Below are 22,121 nucleotides of genomic sequence, written 5' to 3' on the forward strand. Positions count from 1 at the left end.
TAGAGCTTATTATAATTTTTATTATTTGACATTTTTATTTTTATCTAAAAATTAAAGAAGGATGGGAGGGATAACAATGTGGTTTATAAAGTAAAATATCAAGGTTCTGGCAAATAAAACAATGACAAATTCATCATGATGTCATAATCATAAAATATACTTGCTGCCCTCTAAGTTATTATTCTTCATATATCACCCATTTAATATTCAAGGTGAATTACAATTTAAAGCAGTTATACTTTTGAATATTATTCCTTTAAAAACAAGCAATTTCCACAAGCCCTAGTTGCAGTATAATGAATTAGATACTAAAAATTTGATCTGTGAAGGTAAAAAAATTAAAGTACAAAGCATTAATAGTCACATACCACAAATGTATTAGATTTATATATAAATATATGCGTATATATACATATATATATACATACTTACTACTTAATAATAGTAAATGCCTGTTATTGGTTAAAAAAGGTAATTCATACAAATCATATCTAATTATTTCTACACTATGAAGGTACACCTCTAGCCAATAAAATGTCCTTATAGATGCTGAACATGCCCTTACAGATGCTAATGTTAAAAAGGTTACTTTGTTTTCTTAGAGGAATATATCTCTTAGATAGCAGGATGGATAGCTTTAATATAGTGGGAGAACAACATTATCTATTTCTCATGGTTGATTGAGGATTAAATGGTAAATAATCTGGAATTTTAAGAATTCTTTTTAATTTTGTTTTATTGCTTAAAGTATTACAAAGAGTATTACATATGTCTCTTTTTTTTTTTTTTTTTTCACCATTGGAATTTGAGGCATTCTCTGAAAGTCATGTTTCTGTGCTGCTGTCCAAGGTAACTTTCTTAAGAAAATAATAAAAATTATTTTTCTATAAGTATTATAAAAACAAAGATTGACTACAATTATAACAATGTAGAAAAAGATGCATGAAGTGTGTATACTTACTGGATTATATCCATTATAATTATTAACTCTCATTACTTACATGCATTAAGTATCTCAAACATTACATGATTTATAGTGCTCTTTTATGCTACTTTATATTATTTCTAAAAATAAGTATATTAATTTCTGTGTGACATGAAGCCTGGATAAATATTTTCTGATTAGTATATAAAGTGATCAAAGTTTTTAATTAAATTTGAGCTGGAAATTAAATTCTCCTTGTTTTAGGTTAATAGGAGATTTATAGAGAAAGCTAGATTTATCCTTTCAGACTTATCTAAGTATAGCATCTTAATCTGATTTTCCAGTATACCATATTTAGTCCCTGATCCCAAGTTAATTCTCTGTCTCATTAACAATTTATTTTATTTGATTTTTATAACAATATGTGGTAGAGAACTTCCCATATACATGTGAATGAATTTTCTATTTATTCATAATCAAAATATATATTCTAGGATGCAAGAGAGGATTACTGCATCCAGGTTGCTTTTAATGCCTTAGCATTTTTATTATTAATTTCAAGATGTATGCCTTTTAAGAACTTTCTATCTATGAAATAACCTATCTTTTTTAATATCCAAGAGATTAATAAATTTTAGATCTGTTACATTTTATAAACCTGTTCTGTCTACTTTGTAGAGTGACAATTCAGGTAGAAAATTCAGGGATTTTCTACCCACCTATATGAATTTTATGTACATTTTCAACTTTGTTTTAGATATATAAAGCAAAACACTGTTTGCTTGTGTGTCTTCTATCTCACACTGTGAAGTGACCATGTGGGAATTGCAAATACAGTCAATTCTCATTACTCGTGGTAGTTATGTTCTATTAAGGTGCTGCAACCACTGAATCAGCAAATACCAAACCATTGCTCCTAGGGGAAATAAAGGATTAGGTTCCTGGGAGCCTCTGGTTACAATATTTTTGTCACCTGATCAATATATGACCTTGTTTTATGTATGTTTCCATTTAAATATGCCTTAACATTTAAGGCATTAAAAACCATGGTTTTGACATGAATTAAGGTCTAATTAGCTCATTGAACTCACAACCAATAGCATTATAACTCATGCCATAATGAAATTTACCTAACACATGTATTTTCTCCCTAAGACCATCACAGCCCTTGTACTGAAAACATTACTTCACTTCAGCATCATGCATGGGGGCCATTTTAAATAGTGAAATCACAAACAGAAAGCAAAATAACAGAAAATGTGGCCCTAAATAGACTGCAAAAATGACACTTGTTTACAATATGTTAATAGTATGAGCTGAAAGAAGTGACAACGTGTCTGACTTCACGTTGGAATGTGTGCATGAGTCCCCTCAAAATTTTTGCTGCTCTGTGCATATGTACAAATGACTGTGAAGTGTCCCAATATTCATTTTGGCTCGCAAATAAGTTATAGCAAACTTGCAATTATGAAATCTACAAATAATGAGGATCAACTGTATGTTGTCAACATTTCTATGCTGGGTCATCCAGCCAAAAAACATTTTCTAATTGATTAAGAAGTGATTAGAACAGATTTTAAGTAATCTATTCAGCAAATCAACCAAAAATTACAAAAGCAATATATAGGACTACAAGGTTGATAATGCCATTTTTATTGAAACGATCCATGTTTGTCACAAGTACTATTCAACTTTTGAGTCAACTGTATAGTTATGGCACCATTAATAATTCATGAAAATTGCAGAACATTTTAATGTAATATGGAATAATTTTAATAATTTTATATATTATAACTTAGACTTTGCAAATAGTTAAACAGGTATCATCTTTTAAATTATATTACTTTAAAATAATATAGAAGAATATGACTATTGGCTCTCAGAAAATAAAATATTTTGGCTATTCATTTAGAAGACTCAAACATTAATTTTAAATATAGAAGAAATACATATAGATGAGTTAAACATTTTAACTTAGTACGAAGTTTTCTGCATAAACAGTGATAGAATATATTATTAATATTTCATTTAAAGAAAATTGCTAAATAAATATTCCATTAATCTAAAAGTAACTCTAAAATTCCAGACTTTATATTTCAAAAACTTCATTTTAAAACCTAAGTTTCAAGATGTTATTGACACAGAACTATGTTATACAAAACTAAACCCTAAGTGGTGTTAAATGTATAGGTTATACAAATTAAATACAAGTTTTAAAACAAGAAATCAAAATATTAATTACTTAATGCCCTAGTAATATTATTACCAGTATTTGTTATAAAGTACTCCCTTGAAATATTTAAATTCCATTATTACAATGAGATGAATTACAGTTATAGAAAGTGTTTTATTCCATCCAATAAAATCAATTTTTATCTGTCCATTGTTTGTTTTCAATAACCTGAACTAATGATTCCACTTCCAGTCTTTTGCTCTCTCTTCTATCAATTACTTTTCTAAAATATAATCCTGACTAGATCATTCTGATACTTGAAACAATTCAAAGCCAATAAAACCCAAACTATTGCCAGTCTTAAAATACCCCTTTATGATCACATCCTTGTCTAGTTCTTAAGCCTCACCTCTTGCTATGTCTCCTCTACATAAGATATCTGAACAATAATGCAGTAACTTTAATTCACCCCAAACCACTCTGTTTTATGTCTCCATGCCTTTCATCCTTATCGTAGAATTCATTTTCCTTTAGGCTGCCTACAGAACTCTTACTTATTTAAAAATCACTCTGAAGTGTTGCCTTCCCTATAACTCTTTACCCAACTGCCTTGAGAAATATGTTATCGTGTTTCACTTTAGAACTGTTCACATCTATTTGTAGTTGCCTTTTATCATACAGAAGTAGGTTTCCAAAAGACTTAGCATCATTATTTATTAATAATCTTTATTTTGTATTATTTATTTCATAAGTCAAATACAAACGCAGTGCTCATCACAGAGTGTGTGCTAAATAATGTGTGTGTAGAATGACAAAATGAAAAAGACCTGCGTCCACTCCACACTCACTGTCAATCTGGTTGAACACAGAATACAACCATGGTGTGATTCTTCATTCAATAAACATTCATTGGTAATAGAAAATAGGGAAATATTTTCATTATACATATTAGCAACACACATTAAAATGGATTAAAAAGATTCAATATGTAACATAAAGTTCATCAAATACCACTAACTGAACTATCCCAAGCTATATTTTTATTTTAGATTTATATGCCATCTATTTTCAGAAGAATTGAAACATTGTGTTAAGTATAAATTAAATACATTCAAATATAGAGAGCAGATAACAGTTAACAAAGGATGCATTTATCAGCTAGGCACTCTTCTAAGTACTATAGCTATATTGATTCATTTAATCCTCATGGCATGAAATGATATAGGTGTTATTTTCTCCATCACCATTACAAAGAAATAAATGAAGATACATATCACATGATCTCGCTCATTTATGGAATATAATGAACAACATAAACTGATGAGCAAAAACAGATCCAGAGACAGAGAAACATCGATCAGACCATCAAACCTCATAGGAAAGGTAGGGGAAGGTGGGGGTAAGGGGGAGAGATCAACCAAAGGACTTATATGCATGCATATAAGCCTAACCAATGGACACAGATAACAAGGGGGTGAGGGCATGAGTGGGGGGATGGGGGGTAAGGTGGGGATAAGGGCACATATGTAATAACTTAAAGAAATTTAAATAAATTAATTAATTTAAAAAAAATGAAGATACAGAAGTTAAAAAATAAATAAATAAAGCAAAACACTTGCCACAAGTTACTCATCCAGTGTCTGAGACCGCCAGAGTCAAACCATGTGGTCCCATTCCAGAACTCATGCTCTTAATCATACCTCAACACCTCCCCTACCTCAGGTGACAGAATGAGGAGCAGATATCACTAGACCCTCGCTATGAACTTAAAGCTAGACTTGAGCATTAAATTACAGTCTGCATTTTCTTTGGCTCATTGCAAATACAAATATTTTTTGATTATTGATATCTTATCCTGGACCAAGTATTTTACATATCTATAATAATAAAAGCATAATATGCTAATTAGACCAAACAGCCAAACAACCTTCTAGACGAAGCTGGGGCTGTGAGGGCTAAGCTCCTTGCACGAATTTCATGCATTGGGCCTCTAGTTATTCTATAAAATGATTTCTGTAAAATAACATTTTAGTATATGGCCATGTAGTATATCTTAATGAATACTGTGTCAACTGACTGGATAAGGAGAGGAGTATTAAGAACAGATTTAGTATCATTTTATTTTTCAGAAAAAACAACAAAAACAACAGCAAATTTAGGTAATGTTTTCATTGTCAAACGGTAAACAACTGTATCAAGATGGAAATTGATGTTTCCAAAACATAATTCCTTATTTGATGTAAAAGTTATATGTTAAACTGAGTTTCAGTGAATGTTTATATTTCTGTACATAATTAGACTCAAATGCCACAAATGCTTTGCATTCTGATGTTCTAATTTACTATAACGGATATAGTCTGAAGTACCTAGAGGAATAAATAAAGAGTGTACCTATTAAACCATCTCTCAAATATCTATTCATTCTTTCAACAATGTTTATTGCACCTTTTGTGTCAGATGCTTTTGTAAGTGCCAGGGACACTGCATCAAACAAATCAAACAAAATTCCTCCCCTCATGAGCTTATACTCTACACCCAACAGTAAACAGATAAATATATAAAAAAATTGGTATGTCAGGTGGTTATGAGCACTAAACAGAAAAACGCAATTGATAAGGTGACCCCAGATTAGAAACCAGAACTAACAGAGGTGGATGACTAAGGGAGCAATGTTTCAAGATTAAGTAACATGAACAAAGGTCCTAGGGTAGAGCATGATTTTCTATAAAAGTACATAATCCATTCATCATCTTATCCCATATTTTTTGTCACCATATATTCCAGAAAGCTTGTTTTTATTGCTACTCCATAATTTGTTTTCACATGTTCATATTCAATGTGAATGGGAAAACATACTTGCCAATGATATATCTGATAAGAGGTTAATATGCAAAACATATAAACAACTTATAAAACTCATTACCAAAAAAATAAACAATCTAATTTAAAAATAGGCAAAGGACCTGAATAGGCATTTCTCCAAAGAGGACATACAGAGGGACAACAGACATGAAAAGATGGAAGAAGGCTTGACTTGGGGTGGTGAACACAATACAATATACAGATGATTTATTATTTAAAAAAACAACAACACCAAGATGTGGGTTTCCTATAAGTACAGGAGTTAGGGAGACAGTAGTGTGAGATATAGCATACTGTAGAAGCTTCTTGAAAGAGAGTGAGGCATGATATGGATTGTAAGGCATGTGTAGAAAAAATAAAAATATATAAATGGCCCAGGCATGTGACTTGGTGATTGAGTGCTGACCTATGAACCAGGAGGTCATGGTTCAATTTCTGGTCAGGGCACATGCCTGGGTTGCAGGCTCAATCCCCAGTGAGGGATGTACAGGAGGCAGCTGATCAATTAATTCTCTCATCATTGATGTTTCTCTCCCTCTCCCTTCCTCTCTGAAATCAATAAAAATATATTTAGGAAATCTGTATGGAGATATTTAGGGACAATGGTTTGAGTTGGTAATATTGGTACATAATGTTGAAAAATTAGAATAGAGCCAAGATTATTTATTATTTAAATTTGGAATAGTATCAAAATCACATATTCTATTTGGAAGGACAGAAAAGTCACTTGGTTATTTAAAAAGAGAGAGAAAGAATAAAAGAGAAAGAACACATTCAATGTGATGAATATTTTTACGATAGTTCCTGCCATCCTTAATAGTAAAAATATGCCATGACAGTAACTGCACACATATTTATTGATAACTACTGAAAAGCTTAATATTAGTAAGGCATCCTGAGGTCTAAAAAAGAAATAAAATTGAACTCCTCACCCCAAGAAATTTAACACACTGTCATGTGAAATATAAGATAGGTAAGTTAAATTGGAAAACAATTAAAGACCAAATTGATTAAGTTAGATTCCATTTAAATAGGGAGAAAGAGAGAGGAGAGGAGAATTGCAATTATAGGTGAAGAATAATAGGTTTTAAAAAAGGAATAATACAACACACTGGCTAAAAAGGATCAGTTTTACTAATATATCTGATTCCTTTTTGTTACAAATGCCCCACATTTTCTATTCATTATTTGGGATATTGGTATTGATACCAGAAATAACAAAAACTTGCCTGATACTACCTGTATTGCTTACTTTTATAAGTCTAAGTCAACTTGTCTAAGCTATTGTGCTCAGTTGATTGTTCAAATACTAGTCTAGATTTTTTATAAAGGTAGTTTTCAGATGTGATTAACATTTAAACCAACAGACTTTTAAAAAACTTATCATTATTGTTGAAAGTATTACAGATGTCCCCCACTTTCTTTCCCATTGACCCCCTCTACCCCACCTCCCAGACCTTCACCACACTATTGTCTGTGTCCATAGGCTATCCCTATAGCAGATTATCCTCTGTAATGTGAGTTGGCCTCATCCAATCAGTTGAAAAAGGTTGAGGTTTCCCAAAAAAGAAAGAATTCTCCTCAAGACTGCAACAAAGAAATCCTGCCTAAGCCTCTACCATTCTGGCCCCCTCACAATCCCATAAAACAATTTCTTAAGACAGATCAAACTTACGCCCCCCCCCCTTTTCTTCCCTCCTCTGATGGATAAATCAATGAATGGCTGGATGGATGGATAGATGATGATAGATAGATAGATGATAGATAGATGATAGATAGATAGATAGATAGATAGATAGATAGATAGATAGATAGATAGATAGATAGATGATCGATAATAGATTGATAGATAGATAGATGATAGATGAGAGAGAGAGAGAGAGAGAGAGAGAGAGAGAGAGAGAGAGAGAGATGCACAGAAAATACACATACATAGAGGATATGCACATATATATACTGATTCTCTTTCTCTGGAGAACTATAATATACTACCCTTGAACTATAACTAATTACCATTTTCTCTACCTAGTTAAAAAAAACTTAACATATGCATGCATATTGTGATATTCATACAACAGAGAAATGATAACTCGTTAGAAACAAATGCCTGATTAGAAATGTAGCTGTTTTGTTTAATTAGGAACAATAAAATACAAATACCTACATTCTAATAACAAAATAATCAAATATAAAAGAAATATGAAAAACAAGCCAATGAAGAATGTTTACTTTCTTATTTGCCATTATGTCTAAAGATACAGCATACATAGCATAAAATATTCTTTAATAATTTTTGAATCCTGTAATACCTTTACACATTAGAGAACTTCAATAATAGAACAATACATTTTAACTGTTAAAGTTCTTTTCTTTTGTCCATTTTATCTGAAAATTTACAGTGTTAACATGTGCTTTTTTTGACATAATTAGAGTCTCAGGCACTGAAATATATTCAAAGCAATATGGAAACCTAGAAGAATGTGATTTTCCCTGCCAGCAGCAATCTGAAATAGGGCCATATCTATATAGCCTAAACAGCTCACCCCCACTGGGAAATAGCAACCTCCCTGTTATGGAGATGGCATTATTTTTCAAGATGATCTGCTACATGTACTGCTACTCAGCATGCTATCCATAACTCTCCAGATAAATTGAAGGGACTGAAAGATTTATGAACTCATGAATTCTTTTCTTGTAGGGAACCCCAACCGAATTCACCGGAGGGTTTCTTATGTCTATGTGAGAATCCTTTGGCAAAATAGAAAACATGTGGAAAGAGTAATGGGACATTAAAATCGACTCCTGTTTACTAGAAATTCTCCTGCGAATGTGTACAAGAAGAGTAACCTAGGACCATACTATATCTTCTTAGGTCGTACTATATCTTAAAAGGGGGCATATTATATATTGTTGACCAATGTACCTTTTCTTTAACCATTTTACATTGATTATTTTGAAACAAGGAATTAGTTTAAATAAAAGCTTTGTATATTATGTAGATCTTATTCTACCTATGAATTATTTTGTCATAAAAATCAGATTAGCAATATATTGATAGATACTAATTGTTATTTATTTCAAAAATATATATTTAAAAATATATATTTAAAAATGACACAGAAATAAAAGACTAACAAAAATACACACTATTTTGTTTGAATGATATAATTATATCTTTATAATAAAATAATTTTCTTACAATGTTTATTCAAAACAATTTTTCTTTGCACTAAAGAATGCAGTCCAGACAAACTTATGAAATTACTTTCTAGAAAAAAAAATAGATTAATCAGATAGTTTTATTTACAAAAATTTCAGCACATTATTTTGTAGATATCATGGTTTTTGCTACATATAATTGGTTAATTATAAAAGCACATTTTCTCATTAACCACATTTTATTTGAGTCTCCCAAGGGCAGCCATTAGTGAATTTTTACATAAAAATATGTGCTATCTAACCTCTTATCTATTTGTTTATGGAAACCAGAGAATTATTTGAGAATTCTTTTACCACTGTAGTCTTGAGACAAGTTCCTTATCAGGGCTCAAGTATTAGTGTACCAAACTCTAGAGCCAGGGCTTGAGTTTGGTAAACTCAAGTCTCAGTTAGCAATTCTAACTGTATCACATTTGTTATTTCTCTTCTTCCACAATTAAGTTCTGTTACTTTAAAATTCCTTTGTAAAGTTAACTCTATAATTTAAAAAGTATTAATTTACCTTTTAAAAATATTGTGAAGAATGTGTGTCTATGTGTTTACATGTGTGTAAATATGTGTGTGTTTGTGTTTGAGAAGGAGAGCATGATTTAAAAAAAAAAAAAAAAAAAAGGTGCTTCTCCAAATTAACCAAGATAAGTGCTCATTTGGGGGCCTCTAGATATAACTCCCTAAAAGTGGCATAAAATTTAGAGTATATAGTCATATATAACCTCACATCATCTAATCCAGACCTCTTATTATAAATGGTCACATTTAGGGCAAAGTAAATTTTTACAAGTTTAGAATTCAATTAAATTGCTAAGGAACAATAAATCGGTAGTGCCTGCCTAAGCTAGGTATATGTTTGCATTTCTTTTGTTGTTGCTGTTGTGCTTGTTGTTTTAATTACAGGACATTTTTTAGTTTGGCAAGCATAAATACTGTGGCCAGGGGGTGGGGTGCTCATGTAATTGGGTGCATTGGCTCTTATAGGCCTAAATATGTAGAGATTTTTCAAATTATCTGAAAACGTACATTCATAATTTATACTGAATTTGTTGGACAGTATTTTTTGTTAAGATATTAAGCTATAAACCTCCACTGCCTCATCCATCATCTTTTCCTCACTGTCAGCAAAGAATGGCTAATAGTTCCATTTTCATTCTCTCTTTTGAAAGTACTTGAAGAATTGCAAAGTTCATGTTAGAATGCTTTGGGGATTCTCTAGGAAATCCTTCCATCTCATTAGGCTTGATGCCCAGAAGTTTAGGAATGAAAGTCACACAACACAAAGTCACAAAATCAGAATACTCATATGGAGTGACAATAAGACTGAAGATGGATTAAATAACAAACCAACATTCATCTTCACTGCAATATATTACACTTTCTGTCATATCTTAGGACACAGCCAAGTACAAGTCTTTTCCATTCGACTACAGAAGAGAGCATGGGGACAGAAAATTGACCTTAGGAAGAAGTGGTATACAGGAAGGGTTCATACAGAAAAAAGTAAAGGCTAGAACATTGTGTTATCAACAGAAATAAAAATAAGATATCCATAATAGATTTTAGAATAATTCCAAATGGAATAGATATAAAATGAGGTACAGGAAATTAATCCAATATCTACATCTATAGTTGGAATCAATAGAAATATTATTTGGATATCAGGATATTAGCAACAAACTTAATACCAAGCATAATAAATGTGTATTGAAACCATGATATTGATGTAGAAATTTCAGGAAATTGGTATTGTGTTGGATATGTTATTGAAAGAAGAATTGGTAGAGATGCTAACTGAAACTGAAATGCAGATTAATTCAACATGAAAGATTGAATATAGAATTTTTTTCAATTCCATCATATTAAAAATAAAATGTTGAAATCTGAAGTGGTAACAAATGAATTTCCCTAGGCAAAACAAATGAATTTCCCAAATAAGAATTAGGTGACATTCTCTAACAGAACAAAGACTAACCTATGTTCTCTCCTAACCCAAATTCTATACATACTCAAAGGTTCACCTCAAATCCCACTTCACTCCTAGATTTCTATACCATATATACTCCCCTTTCTCTGGATATAAGTATCATGTAGTATCTTTATAAAGAGTTTACTATAAATTATGCTGTTAAATCTTTCGCAGGTGTATTTCTTACTGCTACCATCAAAGATTCTTCTAATGGACACCATCTTTATAAGTTTCCAATACCTAGTAAAATTGTATGTACTTAGGAGGCATTCAAAGAATGTTTGCAGCTTGGAGGAAATGAAGAATGAACATTTCAAGGCATCAAATTAAAGTTTTGAAAGCTTTTGTGTTTTCAAAGATGAGACCTTGGCTCTCATTTCATGTATACATTAAGAAAAATCATTTTATTCAACATATGGTTCAACATGTTTCAATAGCCAGTAAAATGTTGACATTTTATGTAAAGCGTTGCTTTATTTTTTTTCCATTGAACTACATTTGTCCTTTCTTTAAAAAGCGTCTCTTTTACTTTTTTTTTCTAGTGAATTTTTCTAGAAGCTTTATGGCCATTCCTATGTCTTCAGATAGCCCCTTAGAAAACTTATATATCCACCTCAATATATGCAGTAAGATGTATATGTTTCTACAACATTTTAATATATGTTTATGTTTTTTCTCATTACCCACATTAGGTTGTATCTTCTCAAATGCTCATATAGTCTTTCATTACCTCTGTTCATTGTATTTATGAGTCATCACAATCATATGAAAAATAAACCCATAATCAGGTCCATTTTTGCGCAGAAAGTACAGGTTGGTTAAATGTTTGCCTTGTGTATTAATGCAACATGCCCATTATTTTTTTTAAATCCTCACCCGAGGATTTTAATTTTTTCCATTGATTTTGAGAGAATGGAAGGGAGAGAGAGAGAGAGAGAGAGAGAGAGAGAGAGAGAGAGAGAGAGAGAGAGAGAGAGAAACATCAATGTGAGAGAGACAGATCAATTGACTGCCTCCAGCAAATGCCCTGATCAGGAGCCAGGACCAAGCCTGCAACTGAGGTAGGGGCCCTTGACCTGAACCAAGCCCTGGACTCTTCAGTCTGCAGGCTGGCACTCTATCCACTGAGCAAACCAGCAAGGGCCATGCACATCATTATTAATAAAATTTTATTTACAGTTGAAGTAACTGATTTTACTTATAAATGATTTGAATAAAATAATACCATGAATGATAATTCCATCAAATTAATTAAAACCAATTTGTTTATTTTCAGCAAAATAAAATGACAGTTAAACAGCTGGCACACAGTAGGTGCTAAATCTATATTTGTTAATGAATAAATAACTGTCCAGAAAACAATAAAAACATCAGGATACAATCTTATCTTACTGTGGATATTAATGTGTCATCTGACTCATGTATGGTACTTAAAATCTGCTCATTTAAGAATGTCTACTATGATTTATCAACAAATACGTATTAACTTCAAAACATTAAACTTCCCTATGAATGTAGTGAATATTTATTATTTTTCTCCAAATTAAAAATAATAGCTTAAAATTATACTGGGGAGCAATCTAGAAGCTTATATGTTGTGCTTTATAAGGTAATTAACCCACTCAATAAAAATAATAGACATTGGAGCTTAATTACTGGAAAACATATATTTTATAAAATAATCCACAGAATCTGTTTTGTTTAAAGCTATACTATCACCAAAACATTAAGTCTTAGAAATTTGTAGTTTAGGTTAACAATTGGGCATGCAGTGCACACACTGAATAGAATTTTACCTTTTCTACTAAAGAGTATTCACCAGATGATAATTATTATCTGCTAAGTGTTCTTCAGACTAACTTGATATCACCAAGAAATATCACAAAAATGTTGACACAATGCTCATCCAGCTGGGGATTCCAAACAAGCCTATTTTCCCTGCCATTTACTATACATTTTAACTGCACCAGCTGGCCAGAGCCTTTCCCTTACCCTATTCTCAACAGAAGAGAACAAGAATGTGTTTTTTATTTGTTGGTTGATCTTCTTTATCTAGTTTACACTGATGAGGAGGTAGGAAATTCACATTTAAAATTAAGTTATGCATTATAATTACTCTGACCAGGCAACTTCATTGTTTTATACATACCAAATATATTTATTTCCTAACATCAATTTCATTATTGCAGTTCACAGAGGGAGAAAAAAATGAGCTAAACTTTATGTATAAACTAGAATATAGATTCTGTGCATAAACAAAATTTTTAGTTTTTATTTACTGGTTTTAATCAAAATTTGTGTACTTGATTAAATGAATAACACAGCTTACCTATCAAATTTGAATTTATATTAAAAATAAATATAATGAAAATGGAATGCATATGAAATCCATGTATTGAAGTGGTTAACTAAATATATTCTAGAGTAAACCAAACCCAGATTTAAACACAAACTAAGATCTGTAGTTTAATGTCTTTATCTGTATTTTCTTTAAGCAAACAGATAAGAATAGCTCATAATAATATTTCTTAACCTACAAGGTTGGGTAAGCAGTGAATGAAAAAAATAAATACATGTGTAAGTTTATTTACACAGTTCTTGGAAAATTATAACACTTGATTATCATCACTGTTTTTATTAAAATATTAATATAAATATACACATATAATATCATACTGGTTTATATCCCATATGTCCATCCTCCATATATTTTGAGATTTATATTCCCATGCATTTTTGGAGTAGACATTTTTCTATTGCGAATAAATTGAAGGGTAAAAAGGGAAAGGCAACTCAACCTCCAGTATCTCCTTCCTACTCACTGGTGCACATCTCTTGTTCCCTCCTTCACGTCCCCAGTCCAGAGATGTTAATCTCAGGCTACAATGGTTGCCTAATCATTCTTCACTTGGAATCAAAGCATGTGAAGACTAGATATCTTAGGCCCATAAGAAATGAAAATCAAAATGTTGTATATTTAAGAATAATTTCTCCCAGATAAATCACTGACCTCTTTTAGCACAAAAACCATATTTAAAATTCTCTAATTTAGAAAAAGGTTATTTTTGTAATTGTTTTACGGTAAAGGTGATGGAAAAGACTTAAAGGATACCAAATTAAGAATGGCAGTAAGTCACAGATATTCTCCAATATTCCCAATCCTTCCCAAATCTCCATTTATGCAGGTTGTCTTAGCCTGAGGCCAATGAATCAAGGACCACTGGGCTATAATTCAATGGCTCTCAACCACAGGTGATTTTGCCTACCAGAGGACATTTGACAATACATACATGGAGATCTTCTGGGTATCATAACTCAGGGTTGGATGCTACTGGTATCAAGTGGATAGGGGACAAGGATACTGGTAAACTTCCTCACCAAAAAGGACTGCCCATACAACAAAGAATTCACCAGCCAAAAGATCAATGATGCCAAGATTGAGCAACTCTGGCTGGGCTTTTAGAGGCACAGAGTAGTTATCTGTGTGCATGTGGACATCTGCTGACCCTCCCACACCCAGGGCCTCTGATTTCATTAAGATTATCATTATTACAGATGAGACAAAACTCTCCAAAAGAAAAAAGAGATACATTATACATAAATAACTATAGGCATTTCTGAAGTAAAATTAGCTATTACCCGGAAGCCCATCAGGTATTGTGACTAAATTATTATATGTAATACAAGTTTGTAACTAACATGGTACAAATGCATAGAAAGAAGGTTCTTAGTCATTTGGAAACTCTGCCTCAAAGTTTACAGAAAAGATAATGAATACTGAGAAATTAGCCTATAATTGGAAAATAATCTAATATGTTAAATCATAATGTATTTTTGTGCATTAAAATTCACCTATCACTTTTTTAGTTCCATGAAAAAAACAGATTAGGTGCCAGGATATCTCATGTTAAGTTGTTTACTCAATAGATTTTACTAAATAAATAACCAAATGACCTTGGTTATTTTATCCCTTAAAATTCTCCCAGCGTTGATTCTTTCTGAGGATCACAAGAAAGATTAACTTACGGAAGTTCTTTAAAAAGTGTATCTCAATATAAAATATAATGACGTTTTTCTGCTGACTTCCAAGCCCTTTATTGTTATGCATTTTTGAAATATTTTTTTATTTTCTGCCTTTATACCATGTGATCTGAACCATGACAAGACCAAATAAATTTTTTTATAACTAGGTTTAATCAAGCTAAAGTTTGCAGTAGAGGGAGAGTTTTATGTCATTTGTAGTAAGAGGAGAAAGGTGTAGTATTTTATTACATTCCACAGCAACATGGTGCCGTTTTTCAATATATCAAACCTATTACAGAAAGGGAGGTTATACATAGACAGAATACACCTCATTATATCCTTTCAAAGGGTAACTATCATGTTATTTAATGGGCCAGTACAAGAGCACGAACATGAGTAAGCCTAATAAATGTTCTTTGACAATAATGAGGTACAAATAAAACGGTTCTTTTTTGTAGTTCTGTTAAGCAAAATTGCAATACAGGCAAAGTTTATCTTTTGTTATCACTAATCTTTTTTATTGTTTTCATTCCTCAGTTCCCAGTAGCAATTCTTTCAATTTTTTCCATTTGATTTTTGTGTTTGTGGATTTGCTTTTCTTTTTTCTTTTTAATATATTTTATTGATTTTTTTACAGAGAGGAAGGGAGAGAGATAGAGAGTTAGAAACATCGATGAGAGAGAATCATCGATCAGCTGCCTCCTGCACATCTCCTACTGGGGATATGCCCGCAACCCAGGTACATGCCCCTGACTGGAATCGAACCTGGGACCTCTCAGTCCGCAGGCCGATGCTCTATCCACTGAGCCAAACCGGTTTCGGCTGCTTTTTCTTTTCACTTAAAATATTTTTCTGGCCGAAACCGGTTTGGCTCAGTGGATAGAGCATCGGCCTGCGGACTGAAAGGTCCCAGGTTCGATTCCGGTCAAGGGCATGTACCTTGGTTGCGGGCATATCCCCAGTAGGAGATGTGCAGGAAGCAGCTGATCGATGTTTCTCTCCCATCGATGTTTCTAACTCTCTATCTCTCTCCCTTCCTCTCTGTAAAAAATCAATAAAATATATTTAAAAAAAAAATTTTCTGAAATAATTAGCTATAATATGAAGTTAAAATAATAATAGTAATAATATAAAAAATCTATCAATTGCTTACACTGTATCCTATAATGAACCGCCTTATGTAAATTTCCTCTTTTTATCCTCACAGCAACTCTAAGTACAGATTCAGTTCCATTTTATAGATAACAAAACCATGTTTTTGAGAGGTTAAGTGAACTGCCTGAACACCCAATAGCTAGGAAGTAAATGAATCTACATTGGTCTGATTTTGAAACATATGGGCTTAAAAACTATACTTCCCTGGAGGGTGTTTATATAAAGACTAGAGGCCCAGTGCATGAAAATTCATGCACTGGGTGGTGGGGGTCCTTCAGCCCGGCCTGCCCCCTTTCACAATCCGGGAACCATCAGGGGATGTCCTACTGAAGGCTTAGGCCCACTACCCATTGGCCTAAGCTGCAGTCTGGCCTCCCTCTGTGGGATACAACTGGACCAATCAGGGGAAGGCGCTGCCCCCATCACCTCGCTGCTGCTGCCACTGCTGGCCCTCACAGCCACCGTGGCTGCCAGCCCTCCTCTGCCCTCGCAGCCACTGCAGCTTTGTCCGGAAGGATGTCTGGAAGACGTCCAGTCTATCCAGTCTAATTAGCATATTACCCTTTTATTAATATAGATATCCTTCATCCTTGGATTTACCCCAAACCAAGATTTGATTATCTACTAGTAAGTCCAGTTAGTATGAAGAATATTTTCAAACAGAAACTTTATTCTCATCCGTTAATTTATATGGTCTATATTAGCAAACAGCATGTAATAATTTACTAATATTTACTAGGCATTTACTATGCACCAGGCACAGTTTTAAGTAATTCACAAGTTTTTTTATAAAGTGAATCCTCATAACAACTCTCTATAAAATAGGCACTATTAGTGTCACCTGTTTATAGATCAGAACATCTGCACAGGGAGTAAGCAATCTGTCCAGTCACACTTACATGGTAGCAAAGTTGTGATTCAAAATCAAGCAGTGAGAGTCTAGAGATAACACAGTACACTGAGATCCTGTTACCTTGTCAAGTACTCCTCAAACTAACTCACCCCAATGAAATACCCTGTGGATGAAATACACATTATTTAAAAAGTTGCTCAAACTGGAAAATAAGATTTTAGATGAATTCCTTTTGGAATTCAATGCAACTTCACACTTCATTCAGTATTCCATAATACAGTAAGAGAGGCAAGATTCTTGAAAACTGATATTTGTATGCAGATTGGGTAATTGCATTCCTTTCTGATAAGTGAAAGAATTATAAAAAATACTCTAGCAGCAAAATATAACCAAAACAATTCTGGTGCCAGGCATAGGGCGATATCTGGGTAGAGGGGGGCAGTGAGGGGAAACCGGGGGGATATCTGTTATGCTCTCAACAATAAAGAAAGATAATAAATAAATAAATAAATAAATAAATAAATAAATAAATAAAATAATTATGGTGGATTAAAAATGATCAATTTTAAGCAGAAGCTGAAAAATAAACACCATATGAAGACATTAGTTTTCCCAAAATTTCCCCATAGCATATTCTTTAGGAATGTCTTATAAGATAAAGATCATATTGGTCAGTTCATCAAAAAGGAATTTATAATGTTCATAACCAAAATATTTTGTTTTCACTTAAACATGTATATTCATATGTCAGTATTTAAAAAAATTGAGGCAACTTCTGTTGTTAGCAAATATGACTACTGACTAAAGTTCCACAGTCTTTCTTGTACCATATACTGCTCCAATTAAGATTATCATACTTTTAGTTTCTGTTTCTTCAAAATGGGATGAGAATTTAAAGAATCTGTGAAGCATTCTGAGTATAGAATGCATCTACATTTTATTATTTTCCTATAAATATTTTACAGTTACTTCATCTACCTCTAGTTAAACTTAATTGTTTTTAACGATTGCCTTTATCAAATAGTTTCTAAGCATTCAACATTATTTTTGTAGAAGCAAATATATTTTTTGATAACACTCATTTTAACTGACTCTCCTAATCTCAGAATTCAACCGACAGGAAGAAAAATAATGTACGTATTAAAGAGAAATACTGCATGCTGTAGGCACCAGTTAGAATTTTGTAAAGGAAATTAAAGAGTACTTTCCAAATACAGGTCAACTAAAAGAGCTTCTTTTGTATTAACATTGTATAGATTAGCTTTTCCCATAACACCATTCGGGGAAATGCTGATCAAGAGTGATCAAAGTGCTCTATTATTTTACTAGTGGAAATTACCTACCCAAATTGAAAGTTTTATTTCTCCAAAGGGGATTTCCATGTTTTTAACATGTAAATAGTTTTTTTATGAAAAACAGAAGGAAAAATCTATTGCCAAATTTAAATAGTATATGCTTACAAAAGCAACCTTAAATATTTAAATAATTAAAAATATTGATGGCTAGTCTGGAAGATGGCTGCCAACAGGAAGGCAGACTGCAAATAGTGTGAGAGGGAAAGAACGAAAGGAGAGTGTGTGGACGTACAGGAAGTGTATATTTGTGGGTGAGGGACAGCTATACTCCAAGATACTGTTGGGGACTGCTGAACTGGGCTCCCCTGACCAGGCAGCCTCCACTGCTGCTGAAATCTCTCCTGGAGTGACAGCTTTGCTGTGGAGACTGCACCATCTTCAAGGGGAGAGTGGCTATTATCAGAAGCCTATACAGCCTGGGTCTCGACAACCACAAAACCCAGCAACCAGCTGCGAACCCAGGAACACCGGATCTCTAGCAGCAAGTATACGCAGACTCGGATGAGCTCTGCACCTTCTCACGGAAAGGTCAGATTTTGCCTAGGAAAAGGAGAGAGAGTGCTACAAAACCAGACACCTGGAGAAGAGAGATCATGGAGAAACAAAGAAACAGCCCACATATGAAAGAAAAGGAGGCATCACCAGAAAAGGAAGTAAACAAAATGAAGGCAAGCAATATGTCAGAGAAAGAATTCAGAGAAATGGTCATACGGTCACTGAAAAGAATGGAAGACAAATTCAACAATATGTGCAAAAACCAAGAGGAAATGAGGAAAAACCAAGATGAAATGAAAAATGATATTGCCGCTATAAGGAACTAAATAGAAAGCATAAACAGTAGACTAGAAGAAGCAGAGGACCACATCAGTGAGCTAGAAGACAAGGTAGGAAACAATACCGAAGCAGAGCAGCATCTAGGAAAAAAAAAAAAAACAAACAAACAAAAAAAAAAAATTAAAAAACAGGAGGAGAGCTTAAGAGAACTTTGGGACAACACGAAATGAAACAACATCTGCATAATAGGGGTGCCAGAAGGAGAGGAAACTGAGCAAGGGATAGAAAACCTGTTTGAAGAAATAATGACAGAAAACTTCCCTGATATTCAGCCCTGATATAAGGAAGAAAAAACTCACACAAATCCAAGAAGCTCACAGTGTCCCAAACAAAATGAAACCCAAAAGACTAACACCAATGCACATTATAATTAAATTGGCAAACACAATGACAAAGTAAGAATCTTAAAAGCATCCAGAGAGAGACAGAAAGTTACCTACAAAGGATCCCCATCACACTAGCGACTGATTTTTCAACAGACACACATCAGGCCAGAAAGGAATGGAATGAAATATACAAAGTCATGAAAAGGTAGGGTCTGACTCCAAGAATACTGTACCCAGCAAGGCTATCAATACCCAGCAAGGCTATCAATAAAAATTGAGGGTAAAATCAGGAGCTTCACAGACAAAAAAGGACTAAGGGAGTTTATTACAACCAAACCAACAATGCAAGAAATGCTAAAGGCTCTGCTGTAAAAAGAAGAAATAGTAAGCGAAGAAGGCATAAAGAATAAAAATGGTGACAAACAAGTACCTATCAATAATAATTTTAAATGTAAAAGGATTAAATGCCCCAGTCAAAATACAGGGTAGCTGAGTGGATAAGAAAACATGACCCACATATCTGCTGTCTACAGGAAACCCACCTCAGAAAAAAGGACTCACACAGACTGATAGTGAAGGGATGAAAACAGGTTTTTCAGGTGAATGGAAATGGAAAAAAAGCTGGAGTAGCAATAGTTATAACTGACAAATTAGATCTCAAAGTGAAGGACATAACAAAAGATAAGGAAGGCCAATTCCTAATAATAAATGGAGCAATCCAACAAGAAGAAATAACTCTGGTAAACATATATGCACCCAATACAGGAGCACCCAAATACATAAAAAAACTTCTGAACAATATCAAGGGAGAGATTGACAGCAATACAGCTATAGTAGGGCACTTTAATACCCGACTATGACTGTTGGAAAAATCATCTAAACAAAAAATCAGCAAGAAACATCAATCCTAAATGATTCACTAGATCAGATGGAATTAATTGACATCTTCAGAACACTTCACCCCAAAGCCACAGAATATACATTCTTCTCAAGTGCACATGGGTCATTTTCAAAGATAGAACATATACTGGGTCACAGGCAAAGTCTCTTCAAATTCAAGAAGATAGAAATCATATCAAGCATCTTCTCAGATCACAATGACATAAAACTAGAAATCAACCACAATAAAAAAAATCAAACACCCGGAGGCTAAATAGCGTGATATTAAACAATGACTGGGTTACCAGAGAGATCAAAGAAGAAATAGAAAGCATCATGGCAACAAACGACAATGAAAACACAACAATTCAAAATCTATGGGACACAGTGAAAGCAGTCTTGAGAGGGAAGTTCATAGCTCTACAAGCCTACCACAAAAAACAAGAAACAATGGTAATAAATTACCTAACTCTACAACTCAAAGAGTTAGAAAGAGAGCAACAAGAAAAGCCCAGTATAAGCAGAAGGAAGGAAATAATAAAGATCAGAGTGGAGATAAACGAAATAGAGACCAAAAAAAACAATACAAAAGATCAACAAAACCAAGAGCTGGTTCTTTGAAAGGATAAACAAGACTGATGAACCTCTAGCCAGGCTCACGAAGAAGCAAAGAGAGAGGACACAAATAAAAAAAATCAGAAATTAAAGACGTGAAATAACAACTGATCCCGCAGAAATACAAATGATTACGAAAAAATACTATGAACAACTCTATTCCAACAAAAAGGACAACCTAGATGAAATGGACATATTCTTTGAAAAATACAAGCTCCCAAAACTCAGCCAAGAAGAGTCAAAAAACCTGAATAGGCCGATAACTACCAAAGAAATTGAAACAGCAATCAAAAATCTTCCAGCAGACAAAAGCCCTGGTCCAGACAGCTTTACAGGGGAGTTCTAACAAACATTCAAAGAAGAAATAAAACCTATCCTCCTCAGACTATTCCAAAAAATTCAAGAGGAAGGCACACTTCCAAGCTCTTTCTATGAAGCCAGCATTACCCTAATTCCAAAACCAGATAAAGACACCACAAAAAAAGAGAATGACAGGCCAATATCCTTGATGAACATAGACACTAAAATCCACAACAAAATTCTAGCAAATTGGATTCAGCAATACATTAGAAAGATCATACACCATGAACAAGTGGGATTTACTCCAGGGATGCTAGGATGGTACAATATCCATAAATCAATAAATGTGATACATCACATAAATAAACTGAGAAACAAAAATCATATAATCATATCAATTGATGCAGCAAAAGCATTTGACAAAATCCAACACCCTTTCTTGATAAAAACTCTCAGCAAAGTGGGAATAGAGGGATAACCCCTCAACATAATAAAAGCCTTATATGACAAACCTATAGCCAATATCATACTCAATGGGCAAAAATTAAAACCATTTCCCCTAAGAACAGGAACAAGACAAGGATGCCCACTTTCACCACTCCTGTTTGACATAGTACTAGAAGTACTAGCCATAGCGATCAG

At 33.2% G+C, this 22,121-nt stretch overlaps 1 protein-coding gene across 1 annotated transcript in view; it reads right to left on the minus strand.

The window, feature by feature from the left end:
* The window catches only part of NEGR1 (neuronal growth regulator 1), an 885,164-nt gene that overhangs the window by 844,487 nt on the left and 18,556 nt on the right, over nt 1–22,121 (minus strand). The gene's annotated exons all lie outside the window — the stretch shown is intronic.

The sequence above is a fragment of the Myotis myotis genome, unplaced genomic scaffold, assembly GCF_014108235.1.
Source record: "Myotis myotis isolate mMyoMyo1 unplaced genomic scaffold, mMyoMyo1.p scaffold_m19_p_2, whole genome shotgun sequence".
Taxonomy (NCBI): Eukaryota; Metazoa; Chordata; class Mammalia; order Chiroptera; family Vespertilionidae; genus Myotis; species Myotis myotis.